We start from the raw sequence: 7,703 nt of genomic DNA on the forward strand, positions 1-7,703 counted from the left end.
AAGCGTTAAATCGGAAAGCATTGCCGCCAAAAACGGAGGTTGAGCACTGTAGGACACTGGGCACTGTTGGAGAATCTCCCCTATACCCAAGTGCATACCAGATCAAAACTAGGGTATACAGCTGGAGAAGGGTATACAGTTTGAGGACGTTTTTACTAAAGATAACTTGTTTGCCCTTATTGTTGGTCACCTGAAATTACTTGCCGACAGTTTGACTAAGTATTTTCCTGAAGATAACGACCAATGTCTGGAAGCAAACTCGTGGATTATCTAACCATTTAATGAAGAACCAACTGAGGATGAAGAATTATTGGAACTACGGGCTGATTTAAATCAAAAATACTCATTCCGAGAAGTGGATTACACAGAATGTTGGGTTTCTCTTTTTGAATTTCCTGAATACAAAAATCTCGCACAAAAACCCATTGCTGTCTTGGTGCAGATGCCTACCACTTATTTGTGTGAAGAAGGATTTTCCAGTCTTGTTGAGATCAAGTCAAACAAACGAAACTCGATACCGTACTTGACATTGATTCTTTAATGCGGGGAGGAATAGAGAAAGAGCTAACACCACGTTAGGGGAAGGTGGGGCAAGCAGGGACAAAAATATTTCAATAGCCATATTTTAGGTAATTCTCAATGGATCCCGATTGTTTTTTATACACAGGCGTGCAACAAATCATAGATGTTCCAAATCAAACTTTATCAAAAAATTCTGAGCAATGGCTGAGTTATAGCAATTTTTATTTTTTGAAAATTGTCCCTCTTTACCCCCCATCCGTGGCAAAGAGGGACAGTTTTCAAAAAATAAAAATTGGGGTTAGGGAAATCACTATAACTTACTAGACTAAATTCTTATTTTACTGTTTGGCGGCTGAAGTGGCTAATTACCACCGAAAACCTGAAGTAGACCCGATACCCAGAATGGGGGCCCGGTACTTTACCATCTGACGGCTGAAATGGCTGTTTTAACCTCTGACGGTAATATTCCTTTAGATCTGATTACATTAACATCTTGATAATGTTTGAAGTTGCGGAGAATTTTTTAAATCCGGGCCCCTTAAATTTCCCGGGCCCAGGTCCAAAAGTACCACCTAGCCCCCTGAATACTCATTGGGATCACGTGACTCATGCAGGTAGTTTCCTCTTTAGAGGTGGCCGATTTTCTCGCGTGTGATAGCCTAGCATACCATTTAAAGAGAATTCCACGAAATGTCAATGTTAGCTCGCAAAGCGCGAGAACGTCAGATAGCAAAGTAGTCCAGTCGCTGAACTGAAAAAAATGGTCAAACCCGGAAAAAAATAATATCAAGCTGAAACTTTGTCAGGAGATTCGATTGGTGATGTGGAGCCACCAAAAAAAAGCCCCATGATTCCCCCTTGGGAATAGCGAGTTTTGGCCATTTTTCCATAATGGCCGCAGCCCCCATAAGCCAAAAATTCAAAATCGTCTAAAATTGATGTTTTATACCTCATTCGAAAGATAATTTCATACTGAATCACTTTCACAAAAGAACTATGGTCAAAAAATGCACACATTTGAAGTTATTAGCCATTAAATGCGGACTACAAGGCAGAATCCACCATTAGGCTTTAGCCTGGTGCTTTCCGCACTAGATATAAAGTCAAGTGAACAGCACATACATATGGGTGACTCCAGACGCAAGCGCGACTATGATGATTATGTAATGTTTAGAGATTGGCTTGAACAACGCAATCCATTTACTTTTTCTGATGAGCGTCTACATTCCTTGACATCCGGTTGGGTTTCTATATCTGGAGAAGATTTGGTTAATTGTGAGAGATCAGAGGAGATAGGAGCAATCATTCAAAAAACATTGGATGGTCAAAATTTAGCAACTGCAACTATTATTCAACACAAAACCTGCATTAAACCATTTGAGGTACTTGGAATTTTTGTAAAGATAGACAAGGAACACGTAAATGTCATTCCAATCATTTATTTTACAAGACTGGTCGCTATTGCAAAACGTGAAGACGATGTTGAGAAGTAGCCTACTTTTCATTCGAAATGATACCATATCCTCCTTCACTGTTGAAGGCAGTGGCGTAGGAGCATATGCTGCCGCCCCTGGCTTTCGTTGAAAATGCCGCCCTAAGTAGACTGCAGAAAATTTTGTAATAGTTTCATGGTCAAGCAATCTTTTCAATAAAAATAATTACAAATAATGTGCCGCGTCTTAGAAGTTCTATATTGCTTGAAAAAGAAGCCTCACTGTCTCAGCGTTAAGGCCAAAAATAAAAGACAAAAAATGGACAACAAATGTAGGCTATTAGGCAAATAAAAGATCAATAGCCGCCTCAAAATTGAACTTTTCGAGCTTTCGCCGAAGCAAAATCAGCGATAATATCTTCAAAATCAAGTTTTTGAACGTATAGCCGCCCCGATAGCTCAATTGGTTAGCGCGTCACTTCTGGAACGAAGAAGCTTCAAGATCAAGTGGCGCTGGTTCGACTCTAGGGGTGTGCGCTTGAGCAACGCACGTTAAGGACTGCTCTCCATTCAGCGGCATCTAATGGATGGAATAGTTCCCCGGTAACAAGACTTCAACAATCGGAAACTTCACTCTGTCAATCTCGGTGACCGGGCCTGCGTCAGTAATTCAAAGCCTCTACAAGTATGCGAAACTGCCAGGATTAAGCTCTGCAAGAAGCTTTCCTAGTCCGAGGATAAAAATTCAATCAATCAATAGTCTCTTTCTATAGAAAGAATCCATAGAGCTGGTAGCCGATCATCATTCATGGTAGAACGTAAATACGAATTCAGAATAAATACGAAATGAGAAACTCTTCTCACAGCTCGCAATTGAAACACCAATGGTAAGATAGTTTCAGACACAAGCATAAATATGGTGTCGAATCAAGTAGGTGTGATTTAGCTAACCACTGTAAAACATCAAACGCTGTTGCATTACGATCAAACGTGGTTTCACTTTGATTGTTTTTAATTGTTTCACAGGCTACAGCTATCCAACATCACGCAAAAAGCAACTCGAGATTTTTAGCTGTTGTTCTATCCTTAAATTTTTTAAGGTGTGCTAGCTGTCTCTTTGTAAATCATTTTTTTGTTTTACTTTTTATATATTTTTGCATTAGGCCTACATCATTTCTCTTCCTGTGTGCACTGTGTAGCCTCATTTTGCCGCCCCCTTGCAGCCTGCCGCCTCTGGCGCAGAGCCAGAACCGCCAGGGGGCTGCTACGCCACTGGTTGAAGGATGGACTTATGAGGAAAGCTGATAAAGTTACTTTGAGAACAGCACTAATGAATGATACAGAAGCTGTTGGTAATTGGACCAGATTGTATGTTGTTGATGGAGGTACCTTACTTCACAGAGTCAGATGGTTGAAAGACTCAACATTCGCTGAATTGGCTCAACTCTATGTATCTTATGTTAGAAGACACTATGGTTCTGCTCATGTTATCTTTGATGGATATAAATACGCTTCTACTGTACAAAGTCATATGAACATATTTGACAAACTGCTAGTAAAAAGTGTCCAAATGTTGAAGTGGCGTCTATCAATTCTGTACCAGCTACACTAGATTGTTTTCTTTCGAATGAACACAACAAAGCTCTATTTATTGAACTGATTTCTGAGAGTTTGAAGAAAGATGGACAGCAAGTAACTACGGTAACTGTGATGGTGGTGCTGACACTGAAATTGTGGAAACAGCAATCAGTCTTTCTGCAAGCAGACGAAATCCCATTGTTGTTGTAGCCGACGACACAGACATCATTGTTATGTTACTTTATCATTGGAAGGGAGATTTTCAAGATGTTGTATTTTTCCAAGAAATATGCTTAGAAGGGATGGAGCATGAAAACTGTACCACCTCCACTGGAGACAATCAGAGAGCATCCTCTGTTTGCATGGTCCGGCTGTGATACTGTTGCATGGTTTCGGTTGTGATGCATGGTCCGGCTGTGATACTGTTTCGGCTCCATTTGGAAAAGGAAAAGTAAGTTTTCTCATGCTTGTGAAAAAATCTGATGAACTGAAAGATTTATCCATAAAAATGAGCGATGTTTGGGAAGACCAAGCTCAAATTGCAATGTTAGCAGAACCAACCTTTGTAGCAATGTAGGCCTATGGTGGAAAAAAATTTGAAACCTTAACGAATCTCAGGATAGTTTTAATAGCATTGGCTCAGTCAGTTATTGTTTGTGTATACATATGTATTTCTCACTGAAGATCACTTTATATTACCCTAGTAGCCTATAGAAAATTAAAGAACCACATAACAAATCAGCATTTTAGCACGAATCTCAAAGACATTGCATTTGTGAATCAGGGTGCAACATTTTAAGTAATTAACGCAGAAGAGAGGCAATTTAAGATAATTTCCTTGATCTTTTAAACATCCCTGTAATAAGTTATTATTTCATATAGCCTAACTTCCATTACTAATTTTACTTTGGAAATAGTGATAGAAAGTATATGGAGATGGCAACCCAGGGTGTGTTGGAACCAGAAAAATGCCACCAACAAGCAGAGCAGCTCATTACCATGCTCTTCGTGCACATCATCAAGTAACCATATGGAAATTTTTAAGCAATACGGAAATAGAGTCAAAGAAAGAGGAGTGGGGCTGGAAACTTCAAGACAACAATTATTCTCCAATAATGACGGACAATAAAGTTGCTCCAGAGTGTCTCCTGCAGGTTATAAGATGCAAATGCCACTCAACGAAGAATCAATGTGGTACAAAGAGATGTTCATGTAAGAAGTATGGCCTCAGTTGTGTAGCAACATGCAGTGGTTGTCATGGTGAAGGATGTGAAAATAAAGAGATAAACAGTTCTTCACTTCAATGTTTTCTAATTTCTTGGACAATCAAGCTTTTAGTCAATTAAGATGAAAATAAGCGTATAACGCCATAATTCATTAGGCTACAATAGAAGCAAGTCATGTGACCATCATTTTAGTTGTATGGAGTGACTTCAACTATTTATAGGCTATGTCAGGTGACATGTAGTCAGATCAGATATTTCATAAAGATCAATGTTATTAATTTTAGATACTCAAAGTTTACGAATCAAGTGATGATGATAACGACGATGATGATGGACGGAATATCTTTGATTTATTCTAATATAAAATATGTAACATTTTTACATAACTTCTACAATTTTGCTATTTACCGGTCAACATTTTTTCAGTGTGGTGTATTTTAATGCCAAAAATATGTTAATATTGGTTTGGGAGTAATTCAGGATAAAATATTCCAAAAATTATAGATTCAGCAATTTTTGAATTTCTACACCTACAATTGGTTTAAATTTTTCACTTTTATGGAGACTTTTTGTTTTCCTAAATCAGTTTGAGGGGTAACTTCGGATGGGAAATTGTACACTTTTTCGTAAGCTCTGGTTTAACCATGGAGTAATTCATTGCTTGTCACTCCTCACAAAAATCCACCAGGCTAAAGCCTAATGGTGGATTCTGCCTTATAGTCCGCATTTAATGGCTAATAACTTCAAATGTGTGTATTTTTTGACCATAGTTCTTTTGTAAAAGTGATTCAGTATGAAATTATCTTTCGAATGAGGTATAAAACATCAATTTTAGACGATTTCGAATTTTTGGCTTATGGGGGCTGCGGCCATTATGGAAAAATGGCCAAAACTCGCTATTCCCAAGGGGGAATCATGGGGCTTTTTTTTGGTGACTACACATCACCAATCGAACTTCCTGACAAAGTTTCAGCTTGGTATTAGTTTTTTCCGGGTCAAATCATTCAGCGACTGGACTAAAGTAAAAGTTAAATGGCATAACTTTGAATGATCTTCAAGTTTTACTTGTGATTTCCAGACTTAGGCCTACATGTAACCAAACAAAATAAACATCTTAATTGGGCAAGCACTAAGCACCCGAACTTATTGTTGGAGTGTGCGCTTGAACAATGCATTTCAAAGACAAGCGGCACCCGGTAGATAAAATATGTATAAACAACACTGCAGTCATAGGTTCACTCAACTCGGTCTGAGTTAGTGGTTCAAAGCCTCTTCTCTAAAAGTATGCAAAACTTCCAGGAACAAGCTTGTTACGAGGCTTTCTCAGTTCGAGGCAGGACCGTTAACATGATATTTTGATCCCAGTAGGCGGTAGCCTACCAATGAAATCTTTGGGCCCCGAATCAGATTTATAAAAAAAAACGCACTATCCAAACGATATGTTGCATTTTCTTTGTTTCCGGGCTCCTTTAAACGGTTCCGGGCCCAGGTCCTAAAGTACTCCCCTGTCAGCGCTACTGGTTCGAAGATTATGATTCCCAACAAAACAGTCAATCAATCATAGGTGATGTAAAGTTCAGGGCAAAACAAGTCGTCGAGTAAAACCGGTCAATTTGATTTTAATCAAGCATAACTTTTTCTTTTGGAAATAATGCACTCAAAAAATTCTTTAGCGCACTTACCGGTTCATTTGTGATGTGACAACAGCTGTGCAGTTTTTGCTTGCTGTCTTGGTCTAGGCTACGAAACGCAAGTTGGTGCAAAATTTTACCATGTTTTTGACTAACATTTTTTTTTGTGGTTTAGAGTAGACTAAACAAAGCATCACACTATGGAAATTGTTAATTCAACCAAGACTTTCTACTTTAAATGAAACTACAATTATTGTAGCCTACTCTGTCTCGAAACTATTCATTGTGTAGTTCTTCCTTCGATTAGTCATGGACTCATGGCTATTTAGATTGGAGCAAAACATGTCACTCATGAAATGCTGTGCCAAAATTTTGCTCCAATTACCGTAGTGAAAATAGGCAACTTAATTTTTCAACCAAACTTTTATGTACCTTGTTCAATGTTCATGGGGTAGCTTTACCAACTTATTACATAAAAAAAACTAGCTTCTACTGTGAGATTGAGCTAAGGTTTACAAAATTTTGTGTCATGCAATAGCCTATAGGCTACCCTTGCATGCAGATGATAAAAAGTGGTGGTATTATTAATAGAAATTGTTTAGTTGCTTTTTTACGACTTTGTGAAATTAGGTGAAAAGTCTCGGTGTTTAAATAATAAATATGTTTCTTATATGTTCATTAATGCCCTTTATGTGCTTTTATTACAAGAAAACGACTATATCAAAAAAGTACAGTAGTTCAAGAGACTATAGCAAACTCTCAAAGGTCTTACCGCACTTAAAAAATACCAGGAAGAGTGACAAATTTAGATTGATAATAATGCGCTGTGTGCAGTGCACGGTGATATGATTCTAAACCATGAGAAGTTAGGGTGCAATGTAGTAAATGCAAAGAGCGACTCCATGAGCTATGCAGTGGGAAAAAGAATCAACAAACTTTGCTTTGTGATACGTGCTCTCAGTTGTATTTTGCAAATTGATTTTGTCATTTGAACGGTTTTTGAGCATTAGCCTACATTTTTGACTAATTTTACTATGAACCATGATTGCGGTCATTATAGAAGTTGTTTCTCTTTGTATGTGTAACTATAATCTTTCTTTCATCAAAAAAAAACACTGATCTGTTCTACCCTCACTTGGGGGCACAACCAGTCATTTGACACTTTTGTAAAAAGGATGTTGTATAAACATAACTTAAAAATAAAATTTACTTGCTATCTGGTTTAAGGAAGCCTTAATACAACTGTTTAACACTAAAAATTGGAAAATTTTTAACTTTATTTAAAGATATAGGCAATAATACCAAAATGTGACC

This window comes from Aplidium turbinatum, chromosome 3 (genome assembly GCF_918807975.1).
Source record: "Aplidium turbinatum chromosome 3, kaAplTurb1.1, whole genome shotgun sequence".
NCBI classification, from domain to species: Eukaryota; Metazoa; Chordata; class Ascidiacea; order Aplousobranchia; family Polyclinidae; genus Aplidium; species Aplidium turbinatum.